Source organism: Bombus pyrosoma, linkage group LG12, assembly GCF_014825855.1.
Source record: "Bombus pyrosoma isolate SC7728 linkage group LG12, ASM1482585v1, whole genome shotgun sequence".
Classification (NCBI taxonomy): Eukaryota; Metazoa; Arthropoda; class Insecta; order Hymenoptera; family Apidae; genus Bombus; species Bombus pyrosoma.
Genome location: NC_057781.1, coordinates 11,972,838 through 11,982,818, shown reverse-complemented (window position 1 = coordinate 11,982,818; position 9,981 = coordinate 11,972,838). Strand labels below are relative to the sequence as shown.

Below are 9,981 nucleotides of genomic sequence, written 5' to 3'. Positions count from 1 at the left end.
TTTCTCTCTTTCACTTTTTGACATTGTTTTTTCCTCTATTTCCTTGAATAATAAATCGCTGAAGAACGCTTGAGAATCACTGATCGCCCTCGTATGTTTGGAATCGACTTGCCGGTAATAACGCCATTTCATACGTAATATTCATCGTAAACGTTTTTACTAAGAGCTTGGACACAACGCATTTTTGGAGTGAATGGTGAGATTATATTCTCGAAATGTTTACGATCTAGCATCATTTATACCCACATTATATAGGATGAGTGCCAGATAAACGCAGGGGAACGGGAAATATCGGCGGGTGATTGCGACGTGCGTTGTTTTAGGAAGAGATGCGCGCGCACAATGGCCACGTATAACATCACGCGACATAGAAAAAGAATCGAGAGAGACGACCGAGAGAGAATACGTACTCGGTTGTTTCTAGCGTGTGTGCGTGTGCGCGCGCGCGTGTGTGTGTGTGTGTGTGCACGCGTCCGCGCGCCCGCGCGAGGGAGCGTCACGGTGAGATGAAACGCCAGGAAAAAAGACAAAGAAAGGATTATGTATGGAAAAGAGAAACAGAAAGAGATAAACGCAACATTGTCGAGTTCTATAGTAGTTGAAACACACGCACGCACATAAGAGCGCTTATAATTTTTACGCTACGCGCAGACTCGTGTTGACTATCGAAGTTTGTTTTCAATCAGCCAGCATCGCGTGAACTTGTTGCCCGTATAATTGGTATAGTATTGCGTGGTAAGTTTATTAGCCGTATTCTTATATTACGTAAGGTTATAAGGTCGATTGTTTACCTGGCTGTTTCAGCCACCGTTCTACATATTTGACTTCAACTCCAATATTGTCTTGCAGAAAGTTTAACGAACAAAAGCACATCATTGTTGCATCATCCATATCGTAGATGTGATAATCAACCGGATATCGATCATATCACGTCGAATTAACAAATCGAGAAAAATGTTCGATTGCAGAAGGAGCATGTATACTTTGTACAATGCGTTCGTATAAACGAATAGGAAATTGCGCTTTTGGCTTTTTATACAATTTTATAAACAATCGCTTGAAGACAGCGTTTAATTTAAACATCGAGGAGATTTAATCGTTGATCAGAATCAACAAATATTATTACGTAGAAATGGAATGTATCGAACGAGTTTTTACGCTCTTACCCTGAGAACGCGACAGATTTCTTGTCTAAACAGAAAATTTAAAGGACAATGTTGTTCGGTCGCACAAAATAACAGCATAAACCGGTTTCTGCACGTGGCAAGAGTTGCTCGATCGTGCCCGGTGAACCGGCAGTACCCAACTACAATACCTACCACCATGCTATCGATTTACGTAACTTTCTTCCACTTTTGACACACATTCCTCCCTAAGTTATTTTGAAGTTTCACGATGACGAAACAGAAGATAAGGCCAAATGTGCGTTTGACTACAAGGTGAAAAGGAGTTTAAGGGTTGCGGATTATGTAAGTACATACGTATGTAACTTGAAGAGGCTTCGTAGCTATGAATAATAAACGAAGGAGGGCAATGTAAGCAGGTGCCAAAGGGGAAGGCGTAATCGCGGAGAAACCAAGGATGAAAAAAGATAACGAAAGTTGAATTTTCAAAATGGTCGCTGCTATTTCATAATCGTTTTTCGAGTTGTCTCAATTCTGTCACGTGATGTCGACTGTTTTAGATAGAATCGATCGTTTAAATCGATCTGGAATACATGTATTTATAACGGCGACGTTAGGAAGCTCGATTACTACGACTTATCGAACAATACTTGTAAAACCACGGAGATGACTACGAAACTGTACTGGTACGAATTTATCTAATTACTTCAAGTTCTATGCATGACACGATGAAATCATCGAGAATTCATTAATTTTAACGAGTTATTATCGTTCTTCGGTAACCAGTGACTCATCCAAACGGGATTATCGCTGTACTCTATCTCTTATCGTTTAACAAAGCGAGAGAAATGCGCGTTGCAAACTTGTACTGCGAATTCACTTAGTACCGCCTTTCAAAAATAAACGAAATTTTGGATAAATTGCAGCGATATTTGATTCTTGAATAGCTAATCGTTATCGTTAGAATCCGACTTCGAATAATGGTTAATGACATTTAGTTTACCAGTGAGAGAAGAAAACCGATAATGTAAACATATCCCGTGTTAATAAAGTTAAAGCAGAACAATTACGGTGTGATACAAGACGCGCATACTGTGTTATGTAATTTGCCAAGCCGATCCACTCAGAACGAATTGTTTATCTCTCTAAAACATTTATTCATAAACTTATAGATGTCTTTGAATAAAGATATGACTTATTTAGAAGCAGGATCGGCTAACGGTTAAGAAATAGGTTGCGATGATTCGAATTTGAATATTTTGGCGTCTAATATAACCTTTAATAAGTCGAGCAACAACAACGACAACAGGTTATGAAAACCGATAAGATAGTTTAAACGAGTAATAATACCGAAGTAGATGGATTTTCAGAGTTTTACGTAATATAAATCGTTGGATAAAACAATCGGGATTAATACGCAGAAAAAAAGAATTTGGTAAATACGATAGAGAGCGAGAAAGAACCGGATTTGTTCGAAATACGCTACTTGTTTAAAAGATAGCGAGAAGTAATTGCGATTTTCTTGTTTTGAGTGTTCACACATGGCTATGCGAATTCGCGATTGGAAATATTTTCGAAAAGAAATTGCCGTCGAATAAATTTTTTCAAGAGCTAATTGATCCGTAAGCAACGAAGATAAAAGGAGCGAGAACGATATACTCGACGAGCGTCGATTGTCGAGCGTGGAGCGTGAAGGCATGATTTCACGCAGCACGTGGATCCACGATTCAGGGTCAAATAATAGGACGCGCAAAAGTTTCTTTGTCCAAGGTCTTCCGCATGATATTCAGTTTTGGTTGGCTGTTTTATCACACGTAAATTTTACACAACACCTTTGACGTTTTGTATTTTTTGTTTGAATGGCAAACTTATTTATGCTTGGGAAGTGATAAATTACATACAGATTTATATCTACCTATATCTACTTTCAAGAAGAGAGCGATGCGTCGTAGGTATATGTTTGATTATTACAACTAATCTAATTCTATTCGATATCACAGTAAAAAGATATCTTGTTACAATACATAAGAATTCGGAACTCCTTTTTCCTTTCAAAGTTTGATCCTTTTGATTCGCCACGACAATGTATATAGACGCAATATTGTGTCTGTATGCAAAATGTCTGTATATGTAATTCATTACTTGTTATCTTTCTTAAGATCAAAGGGACGTGTATACATATATCCGTTGATAGATATTATCGAATGGTATCGAGAGCAAGAGAAAGAGAGAACGAGCACCTCGAATAGTATAGAATACAGAATGCATGAAACAGTATTACCAAGAGAAAGCGAGAGCGAAAGCGAGAGAGAAAGAGAGAGAGAGAGAGAGAAAAGTATCAGTCATATTTCCAAAAAGATTTTCATTTGAAATTCTATCGTTAGGTATTGCTCAAAGTTCTCACTAAATCTAGTAGATTCTTACGACGACGTAATAAGACGCGGAAATAATTTAGTTCGTTCGTGACCGCATCGTAACCGCATACAGTTAGTATCAGAATTAATTGCAAATCCACGTTTTCGCGAGCGAATTGATATTAGTTTATAAATTAAGCCGACATTTATAGACACTTGGTAAAAAAACTGGAGGAATTTCGATGATTAACAATGTACGGTTTGAAAAACGAACGAAACCATTCTCCGTGAAAAATGCCAACGAACTTGCTTGACCCGAGAGAAAGACCAGTGGCCTGATCTGGTATCGATCACACATCAAATTTCCTATGATTCTACGTTTCGTAGCTTTACCGTATTCCATGTTTCTCGCCGATCGGATCGCTAAAACATGAAACCGCTACTATCCAATAGCAACCTTGTATTTGCCAGTTTCTGCGATCTACCCTGTAGGCTCTGTAGCCTTGATTTTATTGTAGCAAACGCGTACAGATTTACATACATATGTGCCTAAGTACCTTTATTATGACTGTGTCGCGATATCGCTATCTCTTTTCCCCCTTTTCTTTTTGCAGCAACGACATGCAAATTATATTCATCAGCGAAACTTGTCGCGTGTATCTGTCTCTTCTTTTTTCATCTTATTTCCCAGGAACGAACATCCTTATAGATTCGCCTTCGTAAGGACCCTTCTTGCGGTGATACGTAATGCACGTACCACTTAGGTATGTACATGCGATCAATGATGTCTCGTGATAGTTCAACGCACACCAAATAAAAAGGTGAAAAATAGTAAATATTTTCTGCCGAACGAGCGCGATAAGATTAAGCAAGTGGTATTTCTTTTTCGCTTCTCGCGACGTACAAAGCGCGATTTCTTGCGATAAAGACAAGCTGTTGAACAAACGAATCGAAGGCAAACTCGTGAATTGATAATGAGAATATTAGGAGCGAATTAAAGGCGAATACCCGAATAGAAATGCAACGAGGTTCGAATTGTCGGATAATTTTCGAAGATCAGACATTTTGGACGAATATATAATCGTATTACGTGTAATCTGACCTATTACGTGAAACGAGATAACGAGTTCATCTCGCGCGATATATTGGTATACTTGCCTGCGCGACATTGACCAGAAATGTTTTTACCAGACGAATTTCCAAGAGAGGGAAGAGAGTAACGTTGCTTGCGCGTTGGTATTCTTACGATAAAATTACACAATTTTGCACGACATCGATAACGTGGTTATTGATAAGCTTGTAAATAAACAATAAATTCTGTAATCTATAGCTACGTGCAAGTTTACGAAATTGTTGCCTAAGCGTGCTACACAATCGACAATTATTTCGAATAATACACCATAAACTGAAAAGACTCTCTCTAGACCTTGATACGATTCGCTTTCCGGTGAAATCATTTGATAGGTCTCGAATCTCGAAACGATTGAAAGAATTGAATCGGTACGATCGCTTGTAACTGAGCAGGCAAACTCAGAAATGCTGAATATTGCTGAATTTTATGTTATATTATACTACGTACCTTTCGGACGGTCGAACGAGTTGCAACGAACACACCAGTTAGCATAAACGATATTTATAACGATATGTTAGGCACGGGAATCGTGCCAGACGCGTAAAAGCGATTTGGACCCGTTTTACTCTCGAAAACGAGCATTTCTCGCGCATCGTCGATCTGCACACCTGTTTCACTTTCCATATCAAAACGTGAATAAATACAAAGAAACGCGGGTGATCTTATTAAAAATCTATATCCTCCCCGATTTTGAAATATGTTCTAAAGCTCAACATCCTGAACAGCTTTTTCCTATACGTATATATATATATATATATATATAACAGGCGGTCGGCCTTAGTTTTTGAATTATACACAAAAATATCCCGCCGCATGGTTTTAGTTTTCAAGCCGAGTTGGATTAATAGTATCAGAGAGAAAATTACCTCTCTGGAAGTACATGGTGGTAAGGGCCGCCGTATTTAACCGCATTTAACCGGGCATCATTTAACTCTTAATTAAGAATGAATCGTCACTCTGTTTCCATCGCAATACAGCCAAGTTCGTTGCTTTTTGAAGAAAAAGAATTGTTTACGAGTTTCAAACTTCCTGTGCCATGTGATTCCGAACACTAACGTTTTTTTCTCTTTTCCACAAGCTTTTTATCTTTTTTCAACTTGACAAGATTCAATGAATGATTACTCAACTATTCGATCGTACTACAACATACAACATACAACATAGCTCGAAAGCTAGGGCCCAGCGACGATATATTTTTACGTGTAACCGGGAAACTAAGGCCGATCGCCGGTTATATGTATAGGAAGTAGGTTTTAGACAAGTTCGCCGAATCATGATTTCACGCGTTCGATATACATGTGCATGATAAAAAAAACTGTCGTCAGAAAGGAAAAGGGAAGCGTTCTTTCGCTTTACAGATATCTTCTGTATCGTTATATATACTCTAAACGACCTTTTTCGTTCTAGATATATAATAGTCGTTTATTCCCCCGTTATTTATTTATTCCATTCTAGTGAATAGCAATGCCGAAATATTGGCACTGAATAAACGCGAACCAAATATTTTGCGTGAATTTCGAATTAATGAAGTGAAATTAATCAGAGACATTTTTCTGTTAGTACAGACGATGGGCGGAAAATGCGGTACAGATTGATCGACGTTTGCAACTTGTCGTTGTTTGTACATCGCAAATACACAAGAACATACATTGTATAATCGGACGCCAAACGCGTAGTTGGATAGTTATTTTCTGACACTAGCGTGGACAAGCAAATATACCGTGCGAGTGAGCGATAGGAGACCTTTGTACAATGCGGAGCTGCAAAAAATGTTGGCGCAAGGAATGGGGGCCTGATTGGCTATTTCGTATAGACCCAACAAAGTTATAACGATAAGCACCGTGTGTTAGCCGAAACCATCATATACGTATGTATATAAATAAAAGAATATAGCAACGGGTGACGGTGAACGATAGGAAGCACGTATCTACATGTGTAAGCATAAGACGCGAAGAAAATGATCCACACAGAAAATTAGCTCGAGCGCGAGTAAATCCGAGCAGCCTCGATTCGATACGATCAGACACGATGACGAAATTTAAAATAAGCGCCTATTCAAACTATTAGTGTACGTCGTTGTGTTCGCAATAGAGCAGTAGCATTCATATCGCATGCGCGGTGAGATGATCGCTATAATCAAAGATGGATTTCGATGGTGTTCAAGATGAGAGCGAGATAACTCGTCATTGAGTGTCGGTATCTAAATTATTGAAACTAGGGCATACGATTAACAAAATACACTCGCAAAATGAAGAACGATTCATTGGAGAGGAACGTAGATACTGGATCATATTCGAAAGCTTTCAGAATATATATTCCACCTTGCGTAATTAATGCTGGATACGTGACGCAGCTTACGCCATTTCAAAGCGATTTCTTTGTCGACGACCGATTCACATTGATCTCGAGGGAAGAAGAGTAGAAAAGCGAAAAGCTTAAGCGATCTTAACCCAAACCGAGCATGTAAGAAATATCGTGTTTCTGCCTGTTACGTATTTACATTTCTTCTCCGATCAACCACGTTGTTTCTCATTCCGTTCCGACTCTTCGCTCGCTATCGAGTCGTATTTACGGTTGAAATTCATACCTTCTTGGAAGGATTTATAGAGGCGGAGTGTTTAACGAACGCAGACTGTTATTACAAGGCCCGTTCACGTAACCTCGAAGAACACACAAATTCGTGCTATCGAATTGTCCTGTTTTGCGACCAAGTTTTCAGAACAGAAGAAGAAAGAAAATACGATATCGTATAAAATAAGTCGTTTTTGAGCGACTTAAACTCAATTATAAACTGTAATATTCAAAATGTAAATCCCATAGAAAATGTATGACTACGTCGTATCGTCCCCTAACGGTAGTTTTGCCAAAACCATTTTCCAATAGAAATTTCTTGTTTATTTGGGATATACATAAGTAATATATAATAATACTTTCTTACTAATAATATAATAAGTAATATATAATAAAGTTGTGTGTGTGTGTGTGTGGAATTTCTATTGGAAAATGGTTTTGGCAAAAGTACCGGTACGGGACGGTAGGACGTAGTCATACATTTTCTATCGGATTTACATTTTGAACATTACTGTTTACAATTGAATTTACGCAACTTAAAACAGTACTTTTATTTCTTTTTATTTTATGGTACTTTATAATTTTTGGAAAATATTTATTATATATACGTGTTTGTGACTCGGATCGCACACCTTCTCCCATGTTGTAAACATTACAATGCGGACTATCTCATAAAGAGACTAACTAACACCCTAAGCCTTCGATGTGTCAGCTCCAAACTAAACAACTGATATGAATCAGAAACGCCAGAGGATACGCGCTCACGAGGGTGAGAAGGAAATCCCAGGATGGAGAGCTAGTACGTAAGGACCAGGCGAGGCTTCTTCAGAGATTCTTCAAACAGTCTTCGCCAACATAGTCATACTCTCCGTGTTATACTAAACAGTGCAAATAAATCAATTAAATATAATATTACTCATAATATATAATAAAACATAATTGATGTCATTTGCATAGTATTAATTCTCGCGCGTATGCAATAAATCTAATTAGAAATTGAATTATGTTACGAGATGCGGGAAAGCTAGACTAGAAATAAAATGATGTAGAAACAACATTCAGGATATAAAAGTCACACTAAATTAATTAAGTTAAATGACCGAGGGCCTGAACGGAATGAAACATTAATAACGCGTCTTCGTCAAGGTTCTCAGTTAGGAGGTTATTAGCTCGGCAGCATAACGATCACGCCGTTGATAGATCAAGAAGCGAAACTACGTCGTTACCAGTATTCGAGTGATCTCGTATCTGTGTACGCAAGCGAATCCATACGTCGTAGGTTCCAACTAGCTTATTGCATCACTCGCGTTTACACGCGTGGCCATGACCGTCCAGAGATAGAATCGTTTCGACCTTTGGGCTTTGAGCCGAATTTACGCAAATGAATGATTGTTTCTCGATAGATGCAACATCAAAATGGAATACTAAGTAATCGATTCGATGACAATAATTTGCTACCGCAACGCGTAAGACGGGGAAATGCAAATAGATTTGTTTATCCAGAGGTTAGAGTGTCAAAGTTAAATGCACGGTACAAGGACTCGTTCGATTACAGATTCCTGACGATGGAACGCGTCGCATTGATTCGCAGTTACACTCTCTTTCCTTTCTCCTGTACTCTCTCGTTCCACGCGTCTCGCGTTTCTTCCTCGGGATGTTAACGCTAAACGTACATCGATCTCTGTGTAGATTTACATTTTTGCTCAATGATATCCTATCGTCGTTAACCGCGACTTTGTTCAACTCAGTAAGACTATCGTACCGAGCAGTTTTGAGAAAGTCTATTTTAGACGTTTGAAATATCCAAGAACGACGGACGACGATTATCCAATCGGCACACTCGGAGTATTGTTTGTTCGTTGGGACAAATGTATATTTAGAAATTAAAATAATTCTATAAAAATACGCTTAATCGGTGACAACGAGCTGCTGAGGTAAGCAATATTTCGGAACTTCTAAACCGTTTGAAAATTGCTTACGATCCGGCGCGTTAAATTTCGTTTCAAGTTCGTTGAAAGATTTATTTGTTAAAATATTTTCTATTTGATCACGAATTGGCATTGGTATAAAACATTGGTTTAGTAGCTTGAACCTTTTTTGGATATTCTGACCATCGGTAATATTTGCTTTGTTGACACATAATTCTTGTCGCTCTCCATTCTCCTCTGTTCTTCCTCTCCTGAGAATAACAATGACGTGTAACGCGTCTGTGCACGATCTCGTCCGCCTTTATCGGTCTACTGCCTATTGCCTGCCTACCTACCTACCTACTTACCTACCTACATACCTGCATATTACCTATATACGTATATACATATATGCGTACATATATCTTTTACGATCGAAGAACCGCCTTTTCCCGCGTCCGTGAAGCAAGCTTGATCAGTGGATGACTTCCGGTAAATTTGTCCTTCCTTCCAGTTCGATGAGCCCACCTATCGAAATTTAAATGATATTCTACGAGGGAAAGATAAAAATCGTCCCAATATCATGAATTATACGTTGTCGTATCATAAATTAACGTTATTCGATATCACGACTAAGGATGGACGACCTCTGTGCGGCTGACACGAGTTAAACTCGACGACCTCGTACGTGCATGTCACTAGTCACGTATGCTTTGTCGATAACTATTTATACGTATGTTTTTTCTACGTTGAACTATTTTAATGTCAAAGCATTGAGAGAAAAACAAACACGCTACATGTGATAGAATTCCAAGATTCGCATTTTTCATTGACTTCTATTATTCGTATGCAAATTGTCGCAAGACACGTATATAAACATGCTTGCATATAAC

At 38.5% G+C, this 9,981-nt stretch overlaps 2 long non-coding RNA genes across 3 annotated transcripts; one reads left to right on the top strand and one right to left on the bottom strand.

Moving 5' to 3' along the window:
• The first annotated feature begins 189 nt into the window (after nucleotides 1-189).
• On the top strand, nucleotides 190-7,209 carry LOC122573896. Of its 2 annotated transcripts, none has more exons than XR_006318834.1 (3): nucleotides 190-735; nucleotides 850-1,810; nucleotides 6,176-7,209. It is a non-coding gene; the product is annotated as an uncharacterized LOC122573896 (long non-coding RNA). The 2 variants fall into 2 exon arrangements; XR_006318833.1 differs by having other exon boundaries at nucleotides 6,171-7,209.
• A 149-nt stretch (nucleotides 7,210-7,358) lies between these two features.
• Nucleotides 7,359-9,492, bottom strand: LOC122573897. Its single transcript, XR_006318835.1, has 2 exons — nucleotides 9,274-9,492; nucleotides 7,359-8,059 (listed from the first exon to the last, which is right to left on the bottom strand). It is a non-coding gene; the product is annotated as an uncharacterized LOC122573897 (long non-coding RNA).
• Between the last annotated feature and the right edge of the window lie 489 nt (nucleotides 9,493-9,981).